General features: G+C 45.0%; 1 pseudogene; it reads left to right on the forward strand.

Annotated features, from left to right (window-relative positions):
* The first annotated feature begins 1,567 nt into the window (after positions 1-1,567).
* On the forward strand, positions 1,568-2,517 carry LOC120584084 (tubulin beta chain-like; annotated as a pseudogene).
* Positions 2,518-9,140: the final 6,623 nt, after the last annotated feature.

Raw genomic sequence — 9,140 nt, forward strand, 5'->3', positions numbered from 1 at the left:
CTGCGCCTCCAGCTTTCAGTTTCCTTCTTCTTTTACCACTTCACTGGGGGCTTCTGTTTTGTTTTGCTTTGTTTTGTTCTTAGGTTTTCACTTCATCTTTCTGCTTCAGTGCTAGTCTCTGTATTTCTACTTCTTACTGTTGATTTTCTCCCTAACTTTGAGATATTCATTTCTTTATGAATTCGTTGAAGACATACTGTGTACTTGACACAGTAATAAGTGCAGGAGAGCCAGAAATAAGAGTCACCGCCTTTTCTTAAGGTATAAACAGTTTAGGGTGACAGATAAGGTGACTAATCTTTGTCACACAGCAATAGAACACATGCCATAGAGAAGAGATAGAAAGCTGGCATGCTTTCTAGGGAAGCTGACACTTGAGCTAATTCCTAAAGGACCCAAATTCACGGTGGTTAATCAGGCAGAGAAGAGGGCTTGAAAGTGGGGAAAATATTCTAAGGGGAGAAAATCGTCTTTGTCAAGGTGGGAGGCAAGAGAAAGCATGTGACGGGCTGGATGCCCCAAGTATTGCTGGAATTGAATAGCGAGCAAGGGGAGGGCATTAGAAAATAGGCCTGAAAAAGTGCCAAGATCACTGTGTACTGTGTTCAGGGTTAAGGAAGATTAATTTCATGTTAAAAGGATGTAGAGCAATCATGCTTTAGTAGAGTGACACTCTGAGAAAGACCAAGCTGGCCAGGCATGCCAGGAATCACCAGGACTTCCGGTCAAGACGGTGGGGTAGGTGAACGTTATGCTCGCCTCCTCTCACAACCACGTCAACATTACAACTAAGCTATAGAACAACCATCATTGAGAATTGCCTGAAGTCTGGCTGAACAGAAGTCGTACAACTAAGGACATACTAAAGAGGCCTCCTTGAAACTGGTAGGAGGGGCAGAGATGCAGAGCGAGCTGGTCCCACACCTATGTGTGGCAGTTAAAAATTGAGAGGAACATCTTAGCTGTAGAGGTTCCCCCAAAGGAACAAGGGGCCTTGGCTCCACATCAGGCTCCCCAGCCCAGGGTTCCAGTGCCAGGAATAAAAAAGTATTACTCAGCAATAAAAAAAAAAAATGAAATCTTGCCATCTGTAATAACATGGATAGACCTAGAGGGTATTGTGCTGAGTGGAGTAAGTCAGACAGAAAGACAAATGTCATATGATTTCACTTACATATGGAATCTAAAGAACAAAATTAACAAACAAAACAGAAACAAACTCATAGATATAGAGAACATTTTGATTCTTACCAGATGAGAGGAGTCTTAGGAGTGGATGGAAAGAGGGAGGGATTAAGAAGTACAAATTGGTAGTTACAAAATAGTCCTGGAGATGTAAAGTATAGCATAAGGAATACAGTCAGTAATATTGTAATAACTACATATGGAGTCAGATGGGTACTGGATTTATCAGAGTGATCACTTCGTACGTTATACAAATGTCAAATCACTGTGTTGTACTCCTGAAACCAGTATAATATTATTCGTCAACTATAATTGAAATTTAAAAATATATATATTTTTGGAAAAATAGAATTACCAAGTGGGAGAAGGAGGCAGGAGAGTCATGGGGACACTGACGCAAGTTAGAAAGGCTGCAACGTGTGAGTGGGGTGACGCTTTTCAGACACAGAATACCCAGGACTTGGTGGGCAAGTGCAAGGCGCAGAAGAAGAGCGAGCTGGGAATGGTTCGCAGAATTTCGGCAATGGGATACATAGTGATGAGTTTCCCTATGATATAGGAGGAAGAGCAGGCTTGCGAGAAAAAAAGAAGAAAATTTTCCTTTTAATCTGCCCCTGACTCACATGTGGTGCATCCAGGTCGGGGTGAATGGAAGTCAGGAGGGACCAATTCAGGGGTCTCCAAGATGAGTGATGGCAGGTGGGTGCAGATGAAGTGAGCCGAGGGCTCTTCTCCCTGGAGCTGGCAGCCCTGTGTGACCTGGCTCCTACCCACCCCTACCTGCTCCTGACAGGACCACCACAGTGGCCCCTGTCGTTCCTTGCCAGCCAGGGCAGCCAGCAGCACTGGGCATTGATGATGTCCAAGATCACTTAGCAGACATTCAATGCCAGGAGCAGGATGGTGGCTTGTGACCTTCATCACAGCAGCTCCCTGACCATGGTCTCCTCCGTGTTCAGGGGCTGCATGTAGGAGGTGGACAAGCAGATGCTTAATGTCCACAACAAGAACAGCCGTTATTTTGTCGAATGGATGGCCAACAACGCGAAGACAGCTATCTGTGACATCCCACCCCAGGGGCTAAAAATGACCACCCCCTTCATCGGTAACCAGAGGCATCCAGGAACTGTTTCAGCTCACATCTGAGCAGTTCACGGCCATGTTCGGCAAGGCCTTCCTGCACTGGTATGCAGACGTGGCGTGGACGGAATAGAGCTCGCCGAGGCTGAGAGCAATGTGAACGACCTAGTGTCTGAAGACCAGCAGTACCAGGACGCCACAGCCCAGGAGCAGGCGACTGGAGGAGGAGGCAGGGAGGAAGTAGCGGGCTAGAGCTGTGTTCTCAGTAAAGCACGCGGACTCTTTCTTCACTCACAACCTACTCTCTTGACAGCCACGTGTCACACCATGTGCACACTTGCCCTTCTTCCTGTCTTGACATCACATGCTGTATAGACCCCATGAAAGCATTTCCAAGGTGAAAACCACAAAACAGAGCAAAATAACATGCTAATAACGCCAAGCTCTATCCCACCAGAGGAACTGGGACTTGATATGTCCTCTGCCCGGAAAATTCTCCTTCCATTTTCCACCTTCTCATCCTTTAGACCTCTTCAGAGAGGCCTTCGCTGACCTCCCTGCCTAGATAGGTAGATCCGTTATTCTCAGTAATGGCATTGTGTTTCTTTTCTTCCTAATACTTAGGGCAATCTGTGGTTTAGTCGCTTACTTAGTTCTTCATTTTCTCTCTCCCTCGCTAAGCTTCATGGTAGCAGGGATCTGGTCTGTCCTGTTCATCATCGTATCCCTGAGCCCACAGCAGGCACTCGATCAGCATTTTATGAATAAATGAATGAATAATGCATCCACAGTCTTTTCCACAAAATAGGGCTGTATAAGGAAGGCCCCAGCAGGAAACCATGGCAAACTTCAATCAAGAGGAGTTTAATAAAGGGGCTGCTTACCAAGGTGTGGAAGAGTGTAGAGAAACCACAAGGCACAGTGCAATACCTCAGGCTGGAAACAGAGGGTGCTCCGTTACAACCCCGAGAGAGAGCAAGCTAGGAAAAAGGGGCCATGTGGGAGCACCTGAGATCTTGGCTTGGGGAGAGAACCAAGGAATGAAGTGCCTGACAGCATGCTTCTCTCCCTCATCTCCTATTCGTCACCTTTGCCCGAGTACAGCTAGAAGCCAGGGAGGGGGTGACAGGAAAGCCAGAGCCTATTAACGTGGTTCGTACACATCAGCCCTCTTGGAAGAGAGCAGATGGGGAAGGTAGAGCGGTGAACGAAGAATACATATCTCGTGGACCATAGGACTTAATAAAACCCACAAAAAACCATGGAATTTTCTAGTTGAGACTGTTAACAACCAAGAGGGCGTGGCTATATGTTCAGACTGTGTGGCAAAGGCTCCTGGTAGACAAGAAAACATCCTCAACCCCAGGGAAACTGCGTCTGATCCAAGCAGCCAAGGACCAGATGGGATGCATGTCCACAGTACGTTCTTAAATGTGTTTCTCAAAAAGAAATTCCGTGTTACATGAAAAAAATGGGCACCAGAGTCAAATAAGTTTAGAAAATCCTGGGTTCAACTGATTTCTGGCTTCAAGTTTTCTCAAGCCCTTTCCCGTCCTAGTGTATGTGGTTAATTTCCAAAAGAAGGGGCTTCTTGGTAGCATCTCATAGACCAGTGTGTTGTTTACAATACACCCGCGTGCTGCCCTGATAACCGGCCTACTGCAGTTCTGGCTCTAGAATTCAATTTTGCTGCTGCCTGGTTGTGTGGACACTGCAAGTCACTTAACTCCCTTGGCTCTCATTTTCCTTATTTGCCCGCGTTAAGGAGTTGATCCTAAATGTTCATATTTTTAGAATTCAATATCTGTCCCAGAGTCAGGGTTGGCCACTGACTTTGAATTTTTTCAGGGTGAAAAACCTGAATCCTTCAGAGAACCTCAGAGCAACAGCTTCCTCGGAGTGCTCCCTGGAGTTATCAGCCCCTCCTGACTCTGACCTTAGTCCTGAACTTGTTTGTCATCAGCTCTGCGCAGCTCTGGTCCCTGGCAGTGACACAGGCTTGCTTACCTGACGGCCTGCAGCAAATTACTCAGCCCGGATTCTGCCCAGTCTGGTTCTACCTCCCCGTGAATCAGTCCTCTCCAACCGTGACACTTCAATATTCTCCAAGGTCATCCTGCCGTGCCCAGGATCACATGTCCTTGTGGTTCTGAGCTCACAGACCTCACCAGCAGCTCCACCCGTTCTGTCCTCAGCAGTTTTCTTCTGGCTGCTGATGTTTTTTTCGTATCTTTTTTTTATGTCTCATATCTTCTTCATTTTTCCTACACTAGACAGCAGTTTGATTTTGTCTCTTTCTTCCCAAAGCTGCCACTTCCTTCCCTTTCCTTCACTGCTTCCTGTGGCTTCCTCATATTCCTTTGAGCAGAAGTTGCCATTCCCCTTCTGTGTTGGGGCTTTGAAACCCATCCCTCCTTTCAGTGAAGACATAGTAGCAAGTTGGCTGCTTACTCGGGCCGCTACAGAATTTATCATTCAAACTGAGACACTTCTGAGTGTTAAAGAGGGTGCGATTAACAAGTATGCCGAAACAATAGGTAAAAACGAAGACCGTCCCAAACAGAGTTTTATGGTCGCCACGTTGTTTGCAAACATCTGACCTGCTATACTGCTGAAATTTCATATCATTTTCTGTTATGAGATGTGTTTATGTCTTTATTTGAAGCACTGTTTCTGGCTGCATGGTTTCTTGAGTCACATGTATTGCACATCTCTGACTGTGTCCTAAATCAGCCAAATTCCTCCTCCAAAAAATAAGTTCCCTAAATGGGTGGTTAAGCCTGCTGTCAAGTTCATGATCATTGCCACCGAAGTTGCGGGTCAGATAACAACACCAGTCGCATCCTTGCCTTTCCATCTTTCCCTTCCCCAGGTTTCTTTCTTACCTCCCTTATCCACCCGCCCCAACTTTCCAGCTTAATCTGATTGTCTGTCCTTTGATACTCCCACTGGCACCCACGGCAGCGTTCACCAGGACATCTCCAAAGCCAGGAGCCAGAGCCTGGGTGGTAAAGCCCCAGACCTATGCAAGCTGCTTCTGTTGTGAGGTTTGCGCTCCTCTCACTCAGCAGCTAGATCCTCTGGGGCAAGAGCCCACGATGATTTCACTAGGCTCAGCGTATTGTTCAGCTGGTAAGAAACTCACCTCAAGCTAGTTTAGCCAAAAAAGGGATTCACTGATTGGAGGACCTAGAAAAATTTTCGACAGTGGTGGGGACAGGGCTGCAGAGGAAAGACTGGGGCCAGAGATATGAGTGCCACCCAGATTCTGTATCTCTTGTCCTATTTGGGGGCATCAGCTTGAGTCTCTCTCCTTGATGACTAGCATTACTGTATGTGAGGAAATGAGGTTTCTGAGCTCCCAAGTTTTGCACCTGTGTGTGTGTGTGTGTGTGTGTGTGCCACCACAGGTATATTTCCATCAATTCATACGTGTGAACTGGGGACACGACAACCAGGAAACCCCTGAGGTCACAGCAGGCTGAGAAGGCTCAGCAGGTCTAATCGTATTATTCTCTGTCTGGAGTATTGATGGATACGGGGAGAGAGATCTCCTAACTTCGCAGTTATTGAGTCCTCTGCAGGATACAGATTTCCGGGTGGTCTGCGTACACTGGTGGTTTCTGTTGCATTCTCAGCTCAGATTCTCTGCCAGGTTTTGTTGATGACTGACCAAGTAAGGAAGAACTTCTTATTTTGTTTAACTGCTGTGCTTGGTGGATGTCAAGCATACCTTTGTGCTTTTGACACAGAGATAAGTAACTTCGTGACATTGGATCTCCAGCTCCAAAATCTTGGAAGACATTAGCTTGGATCTGAACCCCCATATCTAAGAGAATCAGCTAGAGCTGGAGCGAAAAGGGCAGGGGTAGTTTCCAGAAGGATGGATTTGCTGTGCTGAGAGAATTTCAGAGGTTCCTCGACACTGATTGCCTGGACCCTCAGAACTGCTCACCAGAGTTAGGGAGCCCATCCAGCAACACCCTCTTTTCATCCGCCTGCCCCATGGTGGGGGATGCACTATCTCCTGCCGAGCAAGCAACGCTCTATCAGCACAACTCACCGGAGCTTCCTTTCTTGTTGTTCTATTTTATTTTATTTGTTATTATCAGATGCTGATGAAGTTATGTTATTTTAGGAAGGTCCTTAGAAGCTGTTATTACATAATTGCCCCAGCCTACCAGCAAACAAGTTAGAAACCATCCCTGACACTCACCTCCACCCAGTTTCTTCTACACAACAAACAACTCATTTCCTCCCCCTCGCTGTTTCCCCGGTTCCTCCCTCCGCCAGGCTGTGTCCCTCGCTTGGTGGATTAGTCATATGCATGTCAACTTTCAGTGGAGTTTCACCATGTGGGCTGATTTGTCCGTCTTAGTTGAACTCCCAAGTTTCCTTCACCTTTGACACCTTTCTTTCTGGCACCTTAAACTCTATTTTCAGATAACACTTGAGGCACCCTTTTGTCAGGCTGCATGTACCCTTCTTTGAATTTCTCTTGGGGTCTTTTTCAAGGACCTCGTTACCTATGCACCCTTTGGCCCACACCCCCCATACGCATTTATACACACAGCACCACCATCGCCACCACCTGATGTCCTCAGCATCCCCTCTGCCCCTCTCCTTCTTTCGCTTTGTGGATGCAAACCAAGCCAGCTCATCTTTATCCCAGCGGGAACTACGTGCTCCTGGCTGTCCTTGCCTGCTCCCCGCAGTGTCTCCAACTACTTCCTCAGCATCCCTTCTCATTTCTTCAGCAACCACTGATCCACCTTCTCTCCCCCACCCCCATCCTTGCCTAAAACCTCTTACAGGCTTTCCCTCTTTCATCCATGAGGTGGTCCCCTGTCGGCTCTCTGGGCAGGTGCTCCCAGCCCTGTGTTTCATTTCCTTCTCATTCTGAGCCCATCTCTGTTGTGGCTTGTATATGGGTAGTTTTTATAAATGTAACTTCCCTCCACCCAAAGGTTACCCCAGACTTTCTTTTTCTTTAACTCAAATCACAGCTATAGGCACTATGCTTGAGTACTGTTCTCAGCTGCGCATCGAATTCAGAGTTTCCTCTTTTTTGTTGCATCTTTAAAGTAACAAAGCGATTCTTGTTATTGTAAAAGCCATACATGGTTGCAGTAGAAATTTGGCAACTAAAACATTGACCTTTCCTTGTATGGTATTCTTTCTGTTGTTTAAAAGGTACATTTTACATATATAAATATATATAAAACAAAAATAAATAAATAATATATGTTTGGAATCCGATTGCATATATTGTTGTCAATCCTTCCACTTTCACTTACTATTAAAACTCTCTCATCAGATATTCACTGAGCGTTTTTATATGTGAAAGATTTTATCAGGTCCTGGAGATACGATGTTCCCCACACTCACTGAGCTCATGGTGTAGTGCATGAAGTAATGGACCAGTTACGATACCACACAGAAAGCACAACGGTCCATGCCCCTCCATCTGGTCTGGGAGGAGGTGGTCAGGGAAGGCCTCTCCTAGTGAAGCGAGGTCCAAGACAAGATCTGAAGACTTAGGAGGAGTCACCTGGGCAAAAGGGGAGGACTGTGCTAGGCAAAAAGGAAAGCATGTGTAGAGCGTAGAGGGGGAGGGGACAGGCGAAGTTTTGAAGGTCGATTCTAGAGATAACGGATCATGTAAGCTAGGTTACTGAGTTTGTATTTTATCGTAAGAGCAACAGAAACTTCCTTTTGAGCATAATCAGATTCACAGATCAGACATCTCTAGGTACAGTAATGGAGTATAGATCAACTTCCTTTACTCTTCATAATATATATTTTTATTGCTATTACTGATATATCACAATCAAATAATGTTTCAGTAAACATATTCCTCTTTAGTTCTCCTCTACACAAATTAAAAGGCTTTTTAGATGCTAATCAAATAGCCTCTTCTATGTAATTAACCCTATCTCTTCTTTATTCCAATTCTAGTTTATATTTTATGCTTCCACTCCAAGCCCCAAACTGGTCTGCTGTTAGGAAGGGCAGCTATACACAAGGTCCCACTTGGGCATGGCTATGTCTACCTACCCACATCCACTACCAAACTTCCACTGTGGCACTCAGTATCACAGCAGACACACTCAGAAAGCACATTTCACGTCAAAAAGAAAGCCCTATGAACTGAATGGCATGTGTTTCTGAAAAAAGTTAAAAGTCTTAGTGGGGAGAAAATAGTGAAAAATTGACAGTTTGCACACTGACTGAAAATGAAAACTTAAACTAACCATTTTCACACACTTCCTCTTTTTTTCAGAACTTTTTTTTTTTTAGTTATCCCAGCTTAGTTCTTAGTAACCATCAGTGAGTGTAGATAGAGGAAGGAAGCAGATAACACTCTTCTTGGGTAGTTGGGCTATTTTAGGTCAGATATGATGGACCCACAATTGAAGTTTGAATTAAAAGTTTTATCAAGCTTCATACCAGTGTCATAAATTACTAAACCTCATTTCTCCAGTTTGGGTGTCAAAGAGCCAGAATGTGTTGGCTATCTCTATTTAGGTAAGGTGGTATCCCTTTTTCACTGTGTCGTTTTTCTACTTACCGCATCTCCCTTTGTTATTTTGTCACCTAGACCACTTAGTTTCCTCTCAAATTAAATTTTATTCATTAAGGAAACACCCTTTTTTCGCGATTCATAATTTCTCATAATTTCTGTGTACAACTAAGATACTAAAAGCCACACCAAAGTTTATACATCTTCTGGAACCCTTAGAATAATAAACTATCTCATCCTTGGTACCTTTTTAGTGTATTTGAAATCCTTTCTAAGTCTTATTAAGATTCCACACGTTCCTTTGCGCAAAAGGGAGATTGTGAGAAGAGTCCTTCATTCACTTACTCATTTG

This window comes from Pteropus medius, unplaced genomic scaffold (genome assembly GCF_902729225.1).
Source record: "Pteropus medius unplaced genomic scaffold, Ma_sr-lr_union100, whole genome shotgun sequence".
Lineage (NCBI taxonomy): Eukaryota > Metazoa > Chordata > Mammalia > Chiroptera > Pteropodidae > Pteropus > Pteropus medius.